The following is a 16,159-nucleotide window of genomic DNA, read 5'->3' as shown; positions in this document are numbered from 1 at the left end:
CAGTATCAAATTGTAAAACTATTAGTTGCCTCTCAGATGGAGGTCAACGTCTGGTCTCCTTATTGCTACTAAACCCCTATATGGAGGATGCTAACCGCCTGCTATCTTGTTCAATATATGTTGCATGATTTATGAAATGAAACATTCTCCAAGGACAATTTAGCTTCTGTCTCTTGTATGCACATTTCTGACCTTCATAACAATGCATTTCCTCTGCTGTACCGTATGTCCCGCTTAATTAAGCTTACTGACTACTTGTTATCAGCTTCATGTCGGCAATGCTCATCCTGAAATTATTTTTCAGTTCATCAACAATCAGGGAAGGGGGGTCTTATGGCCATTAGGATGCCATTCAGCAGCCTTGGGTGTGCAGCCTAATAGACAGCAATGATAATAGAGGCTTGTCTGTGCTCTCTCACCGCAGCGTTGACCACTGAGTGAATTATCCAGCTGACAGAGAGCAGCAGCACAGCTCGGGCGGCGGATGTTGTTAATATGCCAATGAGAGCTCATGCCTCCCGTGCCAGTCTGAGGCATGCTGGCATGGTGCAGCTGCCTATCACGCAAATGGGAATTATTTAGCTGCAGCTTGACCTACATTCAGAGCAGTGCAAAAGGGGGACCACCTATGCGAATGTTTTCATTAGCATCACAAAGCTAATCGCTCAGGAATTAGAATTAATTGCTGTGTACTGTTCAGATCACTGGCCTCTTTAGCATCTGCTGCAAAGTGTTTTCGAGTGGGTCAGCGGAGCGCTCTACAGGAGAACTGTGACATTTGTAATGCAGCACCAAAATCACGAGAAAGTCTGAAGTTACACTGAAAGGTTATGATGCTAGGAGGCTGCTTAGAGTCAGGACAATGCTTTGAGAAATTGAAGCTCCTGGCTACAGCTAGCTTAGATGAGCATGAAGACTTGTATAAGGGGGAAGTCTTTAAAGCCCACTGTTATAGCTGGTTTCGTCCATACAAAAATCAAATGTTACACACTGTTTCCAGTCTTGGGATTAACTTTAATCAGAAATTTAGTAGACAAAATCCTCTGAATCTTCTTAAATAGGTTTTTTTTTGCATTTACTAGTTTGAATTTTTTTACTAGCTATTATTATTCTTATTATCATTATTATTATTTTTACTATCTTGTGGCACTTGTTTGCTTCACGCCTGTATTAAAAGCCCAGACATGTATGTTAATTTTGTTTTGTTCATTTTTCCTGTTTTCACTTCCTCGAGGCATTGTAAAACCTACACAGGTGTTTTCATTTTCTCATTTGAGCACATTGAGTTGACTTATAATGAAATGCGCTATATAGATAAAGTTTTCATTACCATTATCAATTTATTATATTTATTTTCATCATATCACGAAAGTAGTCAGAGGGCAAAAATAACCAAAGAAATTAATATTAGATAAATATATTTATTCTTCTCTGCAAGACACATATTCATTCCACGAGACAAAATAAGCAGTTACAGGCATTATTGGCCTCACTGTTTAAGCACATACAAGTACATAACAATAGACATGTAATGGCAACAATGTACGTGTAACGCAAGTTCAGTGTTCATTCTGAGAGCAATTACTACACAAAACTTATATAATTAGTAAGAAGACAATTCACAGACACATGCAAATGTACTGATAATGTTTGAGATCAGCTGCTATACATAATACATTTAATTTGTAAGGACTAGAGTGCCAAAAAAATTCTAAAAGCTTTTTAGATTTTGACAATTCTGGTACTCTAGATTAAACTGACCATGTAGGAGGAGTTGTGGAACAGACATACACACACTCTGATTATCATAGTAATATTATTATTATCATTGTATATTTTGCTGTCCAACATATAGTAGATTTGACCTTAAACACTATGGATTATAGCAAGGAACAGACAGTCTTCTATCTGAATTGAAGCAGGAAAGAAAAAAGGGCTTTTTTAAATCAACTACACTCAACAAAAATATAAACGCAACACCTTTGTTACTGCTCCCATTCCCCATGGGATGGACGTAGAGACCTAAAATTCATTCCAGATACACAATATAACCCTCCCTCCCAAACAGTGGTCACAAATCTGTCCAAATGTGTGGTAGTGGGCACATCTGCTATATTGAGATAATCCATCCCACCTCACAGGTGTGCCACATCAGGATGCTGATCTGACATCATGAGTAGTGCACAGGTGTACCTCAGACTGCCCACAACAAAAGGCCACCCTGGAATGTGCAGTTTTTTGCGGTATTGGGGGTCTGGGGACCCAGAACCGGTCAGTATCTGGTGTGACCACCATTTGCCTCATGCAGTGCAACACATCGTCGCATGGAGTCTATCAGATTGTCAATTGTGGCCTGTGGAATGTTGGTCCACTCCACTTCAATGGCTGTGCGAGGTTGTTGGATATTCGTGGGAACTGGTACACGCTGTCGTATACGCCGGTCAAGCACATCCCGAACATGTTCAATGGGTGACATGTCCGGTGAGTATGCTGGCCATGCAAGAACTGGGACATTCTCAGCTGCCATCTGCCCTGAACAATGTGAACCATGATTCATCCGTGAAGCGCACACCTCTCCAACGTGCCAGACGCCATCGAATGTGAGCATTTGCCCACACAAGTCTGCTACGGCGACGAGCTGGAGTCAGGTCAAGACCCCGATGAGGACGGCGGGCATGCAGTTGAGCGTCCCTGAGATGGTTTCTGACAGTTTGTGCAGAAATTGTTTGGTTGTGCAAACCAATTGTTCCAGCAGCTGTCTGGGTGGCTGGTCTCAGACGATCTTGGAGGTGAACCTGCTGGAAGTGGAGGTCCTGGGCTGGTGTGGTTACACGAGGTCTGCGGTTGTGAGGCCGGTTGGATGTGCTGCCATATTCTCTGAAACGCCTGTGGAGACGGCTTATGGTTGAGAAATGAACATTCAATGCACGGGCGACAGATCTGGTTGACATTCCTGCTGTCAGCATGCCAATTGCACGCTCCCTCGTTGCTTGTGGCATCTGTGGCATTTTGCTGTGAGACAAAACTGCACATTCCAGGGTGGCCTTTTGTTGTGGGCAGTCTGAGGTACACCTGTGCACTACTCATGATGTCAGATCAGCATCCTGATGTGGCACACCTGTGAGGTGGGATGGATTATCTCAATATAGCAGATGTGCCCACTACCACACATTTGGACTGATTTGTGACCACTGTTTGGGAGGGATGGTTATATTGTGTATCTGGAATGAATTTTAGGTCTCTACGTCCATCCCATGGGGAATGGGAGCAGTAACAAAGGTGTTGCGTTTATATTTTTGTTGAGTGTACATTCATAATACTGTATTTCCAAGAACCATATTCCTGATGTTTCTTTGAAAACTGTAGCTATTCCAAATATTGTGGCATCTGTGTAATCCACTCTACATTTCATTAGCCAGACAGTGCTAACTGTACAAAAGCACTAGATGTCACAGAGACAACTTAATACCACACACAGAGCAGTCTTGGGAGAAAACGGCCCAGGTAGTGAATAATTTTTCATATTGCTTGAGGTGAGGATTTTAGTACTCATGTTTTGCACACACAGACTGTGGAAAAACCACACAGTCATTTATTTTCCCCAACTTTCCGTTTAGGTAATTTCTCCGTGTTTTGTTATTTTGTCGTTTAGGTTTTTTGTCGTCTCCGTCTCATCCAACAATTTCATTTTCTCTCTTATCTGAAGTGTTAACCACTGCTCTTTTTTGTGTTATCAACACTCAATACCCAGTACACAACGCCACACAACTAAACAGAAAGAAAAGAAAAGAACCTAAGAAAAAAAGGCATTATTGTTTATTCTAATAGCTGTCACCACTTCAAGCCCAGAGCAATTCCCACAACAGTTGAGAAGATAATTTCTTAACACTTTAAACTCTAGAGGTTTTCAGTGATAAACAATGAATCATAGCTGAGAGGAAGATGTGGGGGGAAAAAATTGAAAATAAATATGGGATGTAATAACCCGAGGTATAAATGTACCTCCGTACAATATAAACAGCAAAAAGTACCTGAATTAAAGGTGTAGTTGAGGTAACGGCCTCTGCGGAGGACACTTGTCGTGTTCGCTTCTCCTGAAATTCACTTCGGGGTAAATAGGTCAAGCTGCAGTTTAAACAGTTAACATAAAGTGAAGACAAGATCAGGCTGATGCCAGATGTCCGCTCTATTACCTTGGCCGGTAGCCAGTGACTCACTGAATAACGGCGTACACTTGTCAGGAGGAAACAGAGCTATTCTTAGATGGCTATTGTAATCAAGAGATTTGAATTCATTTTATATTTTTCTGCTTTTGTAGCGCACAGCTAGATTGGAAGGGACTTTAGGACCCATTAAAGTTAGGAAAGGTGACGATCATTCCTCAGGCGAAATCCAGCTATATGCAGCTCTGTTGGCAAATATCCAAGCAGAGGTAGCCAATGACTCACCTCTCTAAGAGCTCCAACTGTAACAGCCAGCGTTTCCCCAATATTCCTGATTAAACCTGAATGCTAAGTCAGCTTAGATCGCCAAAAAGGGTTTTACTCTTTTCCTCTGTGTAAAGACATGAAACTGATCCTGTTTTAGATCAGCGCTTCGGCAATGCAGATATTAAAGATCGCCAGTGAAGAGCAGGGAGAGGGTTCTGTGCTCTGTGGAAATGGAGCTCGATGTTCCGCTGACCTCAGAAATGTTCTGTTTAAACACAAAACAGCATTTATCCCAATCTTAATGACCGCCAGCTGCAGCAGCTTCATCAGACCTATGAAGGGAGATGACATTAAGTTAAGTGACTTTGTTTTGACATTTTGTATTTTAGTTATTATTGGACGCTATTATCCACAGAAGCTGACAATGGGTGAAAGAAAAGCTGTTGTCTTTAACAAAAACAGCGGAAGAGAAAAAAAATCAGCTGGTTAATTTAAAGTGGCGTTAGACAACTTCCCCCGCACTGCTCCCCCACGCGCCACTGTCATAAAGTGACTGAAAACAGAGGCAGGTTTTTTTGTTTTTTCCTTTGATGTAGTAGAAGCTATATCAACTGAATATCAAGTCTTCTAGCTTCCTCTATTGAATGAATGGCTGTATGAGATTCACATTTTCAGGTTTTGCCACTTTCCCTCTCTGTCTTATTTGCCTTCCTTTTTTCGTTGCATGTTAAATTCAAATGTTACTGCAGTTGGTCTGATGCCTAACATTTTAGCAACATGGAGAAAGCTATTGTTAGCTACTGGGGAACAAAGCAGTACCTCTTCTGCTTAGGCAATTAAACCTTCTTGTTTCTGGGAGACTTTTTACCAAGCACCAATTCCTCAGTGAAAATTCTGTTTAGGCCTCAGTTACACCAGCCTAGAGCCTGGTTGACGTCCCCCTGGAACCATGATTGCCACAGTCACCCATAGTTTGCATGACTTTGTCTTGACTGCAAGCATTTGCTAATTAACCATGGAGCAGTAGTAAAACTTAAAAGTGCAACAAAAATCAAAAAAGGAAAATATTTTCTTCCAAAGTAAAACTCTTACTGCTGAAACCAACAGGCTTTTCAGTTTCACTATAGTTTTGTAAGCAGGTAAGTATTTGCAGACAGGCTTTTTTTCTTTTAGTGTTGCATGGTATAACTCTTTGGGACTACAGTAAGCAACTTAATGCAACCGCTTGCCAATCAGTTGGGGAATACATATTTCATCAGCTGATGAAGGTTTCACTGCACCACTGTGGCTTTAACAGCTGATTTCACAGTGCCTGCCAGTAGCCTCCAACAACCACTCACAGTCAGGGAAAACTAACATTTTACTAGCAAATGGTGGTTTCTGAAGCAGTTGCCAAATGGTCTCCAGGCTTGTGTGACTGAAGCCTTCTGTAGCCTGTTAAAACCCAGATTGCATTAGGCTGTAGCCATTCACTCTGCAGTCAACATTTATTTCATAACGACAAGTTAAAGCCAAACTGCCCATTTAGACGCCAGTACATTGTACACAGATAGTGACCTTTGAGTTAGAGGACAGCTGTTTGCGTGGCTCACAGCATGGTTAGTCATTTCACCTGTTTTGTTCAGACTGAAATATCTCAGGAGCGTTTCCTGATTTCTTTCTGGTTTTGAACAGTCTGTACGATACTGGAGAGTTTGTCATGATATGTGGTATAGACATTAATTTTCCCAAAATACAGATTGGAAAATCTTTGTTGACCGCTCTAAACTTTAATTGCACCATTAGGTCAGATTACCAGTTTGCCATTTCGTTGCTTTATGGCCAGATACATGTAATAGTACTCCAATAACCTCTGTGTTTACTGCCAAGTAATACATGTTAACTAACATGATAAACTAAACAGATAAACAGTGAGTTTTAATCCTGCAAAAGCCCAGAGAGGGTAATCAAATACATATATGCCGAGCAGGTGTGTAGCATTAGTGTAGCATTTTTTCATTTTAGCTCACAACCATGAGCACAAATGATTAGATATTTTTCACTTTGATCACTAACAATGGTTAGTGATAAGCTTTCAGTGTCACAGATTTTATTCAAAGTGGACATCCTGCATTGAATTTCTCTTGCTTCACCGCTGCCTGAGAGAATATATGCCTTAATGTTTTGCATTGTTTTAACACATGGCGCTTTATGGGCTCGTGCAGCCGCTTAGTCTTGTTGAAGAGTTCATATGAGAGGGTGCCAAAATATAGGGTAGAGTGAAAGATATTCAGTAAAAATCATTAGGGTGATTCATACTGTAAGTGCAAAATCCAAGCCTCCACTACTTGACGTGTCACATCTCACTACTTCACTCACTGTTTCAGTGAAAACTATTCTCAATGATGAGTGTTTAACAGTTACAAACGGTTCTGCTGAGCTTAACTGTGCAGTGTCTGTAGAACGCCCACTATAAGGATTCATAGATGAACTGTATAGCATGTGGCTTTATTTCTACTTTTTACAAGACAAAAGCTGTAGCTATTCCTGATGGTCATTGAAAAAATACTGTGGAGGGTTTTAATAGAAAAAAATGGAGCCCGTGAAATGGAAATCATAGCCGGATTTCTTGGCATTTCATCCCACGAATAGAAACTTAGTGAGTGCTCTTTATATAAGCTATAGTAGGTGACAGTGTGAGTGAAGTGCTGGAAAAGGCTGCAAATGATTAAAGTGTTTGAGGAGGTGGCAATAAATAACAGGGGAAAGGTTCAAATGCAGCGTGGTTGTTTTGAAATTGTTGTGGGTTTGTTGTAATGTATGTGTTTATTGTAATATGCCTATGTGTTGGGTGGCATATAATTACCTATGTCTATGGTTTTCACTGAGGCATCTCCACACTTGCTGTACCACGCTGGACCCTCTGGTCAAACAGAAAAATGAATCTGACTTTGGCACCATTTGAATAATCAGTACATTTTATATCCAGCCCACAAAGATGCAACTTTAAAACTCTGTATAAAGATTGACTTGCAAACACATACCAAAAATTAGACTGTAGACAGTGAATAAATAATTCTATCTGTATGACAAAAGAGGAGTCTCTCTCAATGCTTAGGTTTGCATTTTTCTTTTAACTATTTGCATTTCCCATTGAATGTCACAAATCCTTCACAAGCCTCAAACTGTTTTAGAGGTCATAAGAAGATTTTGGGGTGGCTGTGGCATCTCGAAGGAGATAGAGCAGGCCCTCCGCTAATTGAAAGATCCCGAGGTCCTCAGTGTGTATGTCGAAGTGTCATTGGGCAAGATACTCAGCAGCCCTCAGAGTCTCATAGGTGTCTGTGAGAGAGCAGTGCATGAATGTGCGTGGAAATGGCTGAGTGTGGCTTGTAGTGTAAAGCACCACGTAGTGAGAAAGACTGAAGAAGCACTGTGTAAATGGTGCCCATTTACCATTTCTCTTTCAGGTCTTTTTGTGATATCTGAACTACTGATGCTGTTAACAATGATGAGACCTATATGATTATAGCACTATTCCTTTCTAAAGGTGTATTTATTTTGTAATTACAGATCTGTACAGGTCCCTGGTGGATAGGCGCAAAGGCCAAGAAAGCCTTTTATAGTCTCTGCAACTGCAGCTCAGTTTGTTTTATGGTACCTTTGGATTTCATGTGGAATTAACTGGTGAAGTTAAACATAGGAGGCAAGAAAGTGTTGTAGAGGCAAAGGTTGTGGGTGCTCTGCCAATTACTTCTGCAAAGAAGGAAAGGGCTATTGGTTTGACCAGCTAACCAGGAAAAATTTATATCCACTTCACTGCTTACGTGTTTGACTTTTACTATTGTAATAATTGGAGAAACAAGTTCACGGTGTAGCCTTTCTCCTTTGGCAGTCTGTACCGAGAACTCACAGATCCGGTTCCCCCGCATTTACCTCATTTTGCATTCAGAGCATTGTTGTTCATGAATTTTTTATCGAGTCCTCTATGTAGTGTGCAAAGTTCAGCTGTTGAATTAGACAATGGAGTGTTTTCAACTAATCTTCCCATTAGAGTGGAGAACAAACCGAGTCATATCGTTTCCGAAAAGGAAAACATAACCTTTAGAAAGCCGTTATTTGAAATTTAAGGGTCTGAATGGTGACGGCACTATGAATCTTGACCCAACGAGATAAAGAGGAACCTATCTGAAAGCCATTTCTGCATCAAATCAGCTTTCAGCAAATCCTTTTGTGATCCAATAAAATAATCCAAGACAGCATATTTTACAATAGATGTACTGCCCACAACTAAGATTACAGCGAATTGGGATTTTTCTCACAAGGACTTTGAATATATTCTCCATTCTTTATCCTACACATGAGGAAAGATTACATTGTAATGATTGATAATGTGATTTTATTCCTGAGGATATTGTGAAAGTCAATGAAAAAAAAAATGGTGTTATGTATGTTTACATGACTCTAGGTTTAGAGGAAGTATTAAAGCTGAAAAGTTGTTCTGCACGTGTTCTTTCTGTTGTTATGTGAATGTTTCTGTAGACTGTACAATCACATACAGTGGGGGAAATAATTATTGATTATTATAAATACATACTGAATTATAATAGCACCAAACAGTTGTCACCTTCTTAAGAAACTTCTTGCTGATGGTGTTGTGCAGGTCTATAATCTATAATCCTTGACAGCTCTTTGGTTTTATCCATAATGGTGGAGCTGTTGGTGACGCTGTGTACAGCCATGCTGTATATAAATGATGTAAATATAATGAGTTGAGATCAAGAGTATCTGTAATTTATTGATTGATTGTAATTGAAGTGTCATATGAGCCAATCTGTCAGAGAGTTTTGGTTGGATTGTTGGGAATCAAATACTTATTTCACTCATTGACGCTTCCTGTTAAATCCAGAATTGAATTCAAAATTCTGCTCCTCACATACAAGGTCTTAAATAATCAGGCCCCATCTTATCTTAATGACCTTGTAGTACCATATCACCCTATTAGAGCACTTCGCTCTCGCTCTGCAGGCCTACTTGTTGTTCCTAGAGTATTTAAAAGTAGAATGGGAGGGAGAGCCTTCAGTTTTCAGGCCCCTCTTCTGTGGAACCAGCTTCCAGTTTGGATTTGGGAGACAGACACTATCTCTACTTTTAAGATTAGGCTTAAAACTTTCCTTTTTGCTAAAGCATATAGTTAGGGCTGGACCAGGTGACCCTGAATCCTCCCTTAGTTATGCTGCAATAGACGTAGGCTGCCGGGGATTCACATGATGCATTGAGTTTTTCCTTTCCAGTCACCTTTCTCACTCACTATGTATTAACAGACCTCTCTGCATTGAATCATATCTGTTATTAACCTCTGTCTCTCTTCCACAGCATGTCTTTTATCCTGTCTTCCTTCTCTCACCCCAACCGGTCGCAGCAGATGGCCGCCCCTCCCTGAGCCTGGTTCTGCCGGAGGTTTCTTCCTGTTAAAAGGGAGTTTTTCCTTCCCACTGTCACCAAAGTGCTTGCTCATAGGGGGTCATATGATTGTTGGGTTTTTCTCTGTATCTATGAAGCGCCTTGAGGAGACTTTTGTTGTGATTTGGCGCTATATAAATAAAATTGAATTGAATTAAAATAAAAGTACCATAAAAATTATTTCTTTTGATCGTTTTTACAATTACAAATTCAGCAGGGGATCAAATAATTATTCCTCCCCACTGTGTGTGTGTGTGTATATATATATATATATATATATATATATATATATATATATATATATATATATATATATATATATATATATATATATATATGAATATACATTAGGATATTAATATCAATATTGCACAGGCTGTGATGCAGCTTTATCTCGTTTAATTGACAGAATTCAGACCGCGGTAGCACGTAAAGCGAAGAGGGGTCTTTGAATCAGCAAAGTGCTTGTAATGTAATAAGCACTCTCTTCTAAATGGAGCCTTGACTCCATTTAAAAGAGGGCAGAAAATATGTGTGCACTCTTGCTTAAGGCTTTCATCTTGCATATAAATCACTCCTGAAAGTGGGTGTTTGAGCGCCACAGATTTCAGGTCTTGGGGCGCATGCTGTATTATCGGCCAAGGCTGCATTAATGACAGAGCTGTGCCATGGCACCATGAAGTAAATTAAGCCAATTCCAAATATTCTAAGGATTTTTTTCTAGCTGTTTTAAAAGCCTTACCCTTACGTGTGCTTCTTCTTTCCCTCTACTTTCTGTTTCTGTCTAGGTACCGCGGCAGCTGAGTGCTCTGACATTGTACAGGTGTGAGCAGTCTGTTCTGGATTACTGCCATACCCACCTGTCACTGCACCTCAATGTGGGCATGGAGCCCTCCACTCAGGCGCAGGGAGGTCCAGGGCCAGCATTGTACCAACCCAGCCTAATGGCTGCCCTCCCCTCAAAGCCTGTGCTGCCTTGCCCCCAGACCCACTCCCACCACCACTGAGCTGTGCACACCACGAGGCTCTGTCTCCAAACTACTGTACGTCAGCTGCACATAATCACAGAACTGCTCATACGAAATGAAAGGCTGTGTGGGAGGAAGCTGGGACTGGTAAAGAAGCAAAGGAGACAATTAATTTACTGCAGAGCATCCTGGAACCAGGGTAATGAAAATGAAAATATTTCTCAGTGGAAATAAAGGGGAGCAGCAGTTTTGATTAGTGAGCTTCTGACCTACCTGACCCTCAATGTCCTCAATTAGCAAAGGAGGCTGAACTTCAGCATGACTTTCTGCATTCTGCTTTGCCTCTTGGGGAGTATTAAAGATAATAATTTCATGATTTGTTAATCTTATTAAACATATTTCCTTGACTTCTCATAACGTGGACACCCCTCTGCTGTGCAGGTAAAGTAATCAAAATGCAAAACGTTGTAAACAGAGCAGGGGGAAACAGCATGATAAGCAACTGAGTAGCTGAACAAACGAAAGCTCGACCAAGCTGAAAGGGTTTCTACTGTTTTGTTTTGTTTTTTTCTTTTTTCTGATCATGCTGTCAGCCAGAGGTCTCTCTCAAACTCAAGTCCCTGTAGCTTTTTTCATTTCGAGAAATGAGCCTCTCCAATGAAATTACCCAAGACAAGAGAAACAAGTCCGAAAATAGCGGACAGTAATTGTTTTATAAAATGTACAGCCCACACATCTTGCTGGCAGTCAGTATAGTTTACATGGTGACTTTTGAATTGCTTAATGATTTGTGATGTTGATCACGTTCTTATTCATTTGAGAAATAAACAGAGGAAAAATAAACACCAAGTACAGAGCTTGGTGCACTGGGACGTTCAGATGTTTACTTTTCATCCTTCATTTAAATCACTTATGTGGCTAATGGTTTTTGGTTTTTATAATGTGTTATTCAGCCAATTATCTGATTGTACACTTGCATATCTACACGTGTGCTTTTTACAAAATGCTACAATATAATATATGGCAAATAAACTGTGCTAAATGACCGGAAACAGTGTCATTCATCAAGTTCAGCGGTATCAACCCAAACAACTGTCTACTGTACTTTGCCAGCTGTGTAGGTGGTTTAAACTGCAGAGCACAGTGCACAGCACAGGCAGGACTGTCTGATAATGATGTGTGTTTGGTTTTTGCCTTATTGATCAAGACCCTGATGGTAACTTCTCTTGCTTTTCTTCTTCTGTGACTGTGTGGTATCTGATGTGATACAGTAAGCTCGACTCGCTGAACTCATACACTTCTAGGCTATTTTACTTTCAGGGAAGGAAAACGTGTACAGATCACCCAATTAATATCCTGAATATTGTTCAACGCAGCAGTTCTATGTTCTTAACATAGACACAGTTTACGATGAAATTGGTAAAAGGTTATTGTGATATAAAAGTATACATTTGTTTTTCTGCTGGGAATTGACCGTTAGCTAAACCTGTCCAGTAAACAACAATTGTCAAATAATAGTTTATCTACAATAACTATGTGCAGCAGACCTTCTGAGCTTTGGTTTTCTGCACATTTTGAACTGCTAACCAGCGAAATCAACACTCACCATTTAAGGAGATTATTAAGTATATGATGTGAATGATAGCATGCCCAGCTTACGGCAATAAGCAGTTATGATACAGTTGTAATAGTAACACAGTTTTACCTTTGAGGCCAATGAAAATTAGTTAACTAAACTGTTTGGGGTTTAGCGTCCCACAACTAGGCAAGCTCACTACACAAGTCCCCAGAAGTTGGTCCTGAATACTGATTCAGCATATTGTAGAGTAATATTAGGAGCTCAGTCCTGCTACACGTCTGATTGATTTAATTAAATCTACGTAAATAGCTAGCTATACCAACAGGCAAAAGAAGTAAGACTAAAGAGTTAAATAAACACAGGAGGGGGCGCTTAATATAATATTATAACAGTATATGGACAAAGGTTTTGGGGAGACATGCTTCAATTTATTAATTCGGGTGTTTCCAGAATTTTATACAGGTGTATAAAATCAAGCGCCTAGCTATGCAAATCATAGCTAGGTGCAAATCATTTGTGAAACAATAGATTTTTTTTTTTAAATCCTCACTGATCTCAAGCATGGAGCTGTAATTGGATGCTGCCATTGCAAAAAGTCAGTGTCCAAATATTTCTGGCACAACTTCACCTGCTTCCAAGGTGCATTGAGAAGGACAAAGATCTGGTGGCGTGAAGACTCCAGCGACACTTGAAGCACTATGGAACAACTTTATTAGCTGACCAACGCGTTTCGGCTTGTGGCCTTCATCAGGGTCATTACAAAATACTAAACAGTTTGTGTTTAAATAAAGAAAGAAATCCAAGTGAACCAACCACACAGAAACAAGCTGACCAATCAGCATTTAAGAGGGTGGTACTAGCCAAGGCATTCTTATTACCGACACATAACATACTGACGATTTGTCACGTCCCTATGATACGCGGCGGATTGCGGATGAAATCCCATAGAATGAAGCTTCCAGCCGTGTATTCCAGCCCTAAACCTAACCTTAATCCTAACCATAACAATAATTGTGTTAAATGGTAAATATGGTAAATGACCTGTATTTGTATAGCGCTTTTATTAGTCCCGCCTAGAGACCCCAAAGCGCTTTACACATCCACCCATTCACACACACTGGAGACAAGCTGGTGGAGGCAAGCTACAGTAGCCACAGCTTCCCTGGGGCAGACTGACAGAAGCAGTCAGTCTTCTGCCATCGGCCCTTCTGGCTAATGGCGCGATATGTGTCTTGCCCAAGGACACAACGACCGAGACTGTCCGAGCCGGGGCCGAATACAAGGCGAACTCAGAACTCATGAGCCACGATCGCCCCGTGTTAGATAGAGTTTTCCAACGCGATTCATGATGAGAAAGTAAAATAAATGTACATGTGTAGATTGAGTCCAAACGATTCTCATGTTTCCTCCTGTTTCCTAACGCATAACATAGGAATATGTTGGGTGACCAAACGGGTAACATACCGATGATTTGTCACATAGCGTAATATGTTACACTTTGGGAACAAGAACGTGTTGTACTGGCTGACTGGTTGGCTCTGGTTCAACTTTCAAAAAATGATTTAAAAAAAATTATTAACTCCATAATAAAAAATTTGAACTAGTTAACAGCAATTATCATTACAATAAAAGGTTTTTGGTTTCTTGGTTTTTCAGTGGGGATAGGTTAATTGAAAAATCTAAATTGCCCATAGGTGTAAATGCTGGAGTGAATGTGAGTGCGAATGGTTGTCTGTCCTTGTGTGTTAGCCTTGTGTGGTACACCCTGGCGACCTGTCCAGGGTGTACCACCGCCTCATGACAGCTGGGATAGGGTCCAGCCCCCCCCCCCGCGACCCTGGAAAGGATAAGCGGAAGCGAATGGATGGATGGATGGATGTTTTTTTTTAAAGGTCTTTGAAAATCTAATTAAGAACATAAAGCAAAATAGTGTAACTCGCAGAAACTCATTAATAGACCTGCATTCATACCTGTAGGAAATAAATATAGGAAATAAACTCTTTAAACAAAATATCCAGAATGCTTCATGGTGAGCTTTATTTTTTATTGGCATTGACGCCATGAAGCCCAGTCAAAGAGGTGATAAAATTAACTTCATCAGGAAAAAGAGAGATCTAGTTAGGACCTTTGAGAATGAACTACTTTTGGATATGTGGGGTGATTTTCAGTCCAGAGTCAGCCAGTACCACCCCCTTAAATGCTGGTTGGTCAGCTTGTTTATGTGTGATTGGTTCACTTGGATTTCTTTATTTATTTAAACACAAACTGTATTTTGTAATGACCCTGAAAAAGGCCACAAGCTGAAACACGTTGGTCAGCTAATAAAGTTGTTCCATAGTGCTTCAAGTTTCGCTGGAGCCACCAAAAAGTCACTTGTATGAAATTCTTTCCCTCCTACAGATTTCACAAGTGGTATTATTGCAGAGTTACAAAGTGGGGTTGCCAAGTGCTGAGCTGCATACTGTGTAAAGGTCTCCAACACTATGCTTACTCCAGAGTTACAACCCTCCTCTGACATTAACATCAGCATAAAAGTTGTGTACCAGGAGCTTCGTGATATGGCTGTTCATGTTTATGTGTACAAGGTAGCTCTGTGCATTTGTCCACATAGTGTATATGTATATTTTGGTTTCCTTTATTTGAGTTAAAGAAAAATTCTTAAGTTTAAAGTATAATGTTGACTATGTTTGAACTGCATCTAAATTATCTTTTAAGAAACTCATCAAAATAATATATAGCTATTAAATTTTTACTAAAGTAGTTAGCTAGCAGCAGCTATGAAGATCTGTTTATTTTAGCTGGCCAAGCCATTGCTTGCAGGGGCATCTTGTGTGCATTCATGTGAAATTAAGAACCCAGTGATTGAAAAATAACAGCGATGATTTAACAGTAGATTAGCCCCTAAACTCTAATGCAACAGTAATGGATGGGGATAGGGCTTAGCAAACGGTCAATTGTTGAGAGGCTTTTTGCAATATTGATTTTTTTTTAAAAACTGTTTTTGAACATGTGACATCACAGATTAAATTGTACTGAGAAAATTTATATTTATTATACATTTTGTTTTCGATGTGTTTGAATAGAAATGTCCAGGGATGTACAATATTCTGTCATTATCAATACTGTATCCATCTCCAGTCATGCATTAGCTGTACTCTGAATATTTTAACGCTGATTGTATAAAACAAGTCATCTGGCATCATGAAGAACAAATGAATGACGCATTGATTGTGTACAGCGGCACATGTGTATGTCCGATTTTCAACAGTTCCTCAATAACAGACATTTTGATCATGCTCTGCCTGGTGTTCCTCTGTTTAAAGAAAGAAAGAAAGAAAGAAAGAAAGAAAGAAAGAAAGAAAGAAAGAAAGAAAGAAAGAAAGAAAGAAAGAAAGAAAGAAAGAAAGAAAAATAAAGCAGGCAGCGCAGAAGATATATCTGCTTATGACAACAGGCTCTGACACACGACAGATTCATGCTGCTTGAGGATTTATTGCTCTGTAGCCGTGCACACGGAACAGTTTAATGACGCTGATAGACTGCATATACTGCACTCGCTTCAAGTGTTCAGAAAAGCGTTGAGAGAATCAGGACATTGAGGAGCAGTAGATGCAACACAATAGCATCAAACCTAAGCGTTTGCATGGATTTACACTAACAGGCTGATGACTCATCATACTTCAACCACCACTGACAAACACCTCTGGAGCAGCTCTGTCTCTACGACTTTACCCGCAAAC

At 40.1% G+C, this 16,159-nt stretch overlaps 1 protein-coding gene across 3 annotated transcripts in view; it reads left to right on the top strand.

Moving 5' to 3' along the window:
- The window catches only part of LOC113033278 (leucine-rich repeat transmembrane neuronal protein 4), a 61,896-nt gene extending 46,181 nt beyond the window's left edge, over positions 1-15,715 (top strand). For 2 of the 3 annotated variants that reach the window (XR_013912514.1, XM_026186930.2), the window contains one exon: positions 10,661-15,715. The gene's annotated coding sequence lies outside the window, so the exon portion shown is untranslated. Of the gene's footprint in view, positions 1-9,785; positions 10,053-10,660 lie in introns of those variants that run through there. The other variant, XM_080308910.1, reaches the window with a different exon arrangement.
- Positions 15,716-16,159: the final 444 nt, after the last annotated feature.

Source organism: Astatotilapia calliptera, chromosome 12 (assembly GCF_964374335.1).
Source record: "Astatotilapia calliptera chromosome 12, fAstCal68.1, whole genome shotgun sequence".
In the NCBI taxonomy this organism is placed as follows: Eukaryota; Metazoa; Chordata; class Actinopteri; order Cichliformes; family Cichlidae; genus Astatotilapia; species Astatotilapia calliptera.
Note: the sequence above shows the minus strand (reverse complement) of the source record. Positions and strands in the feature narration are given on the sequence as shown.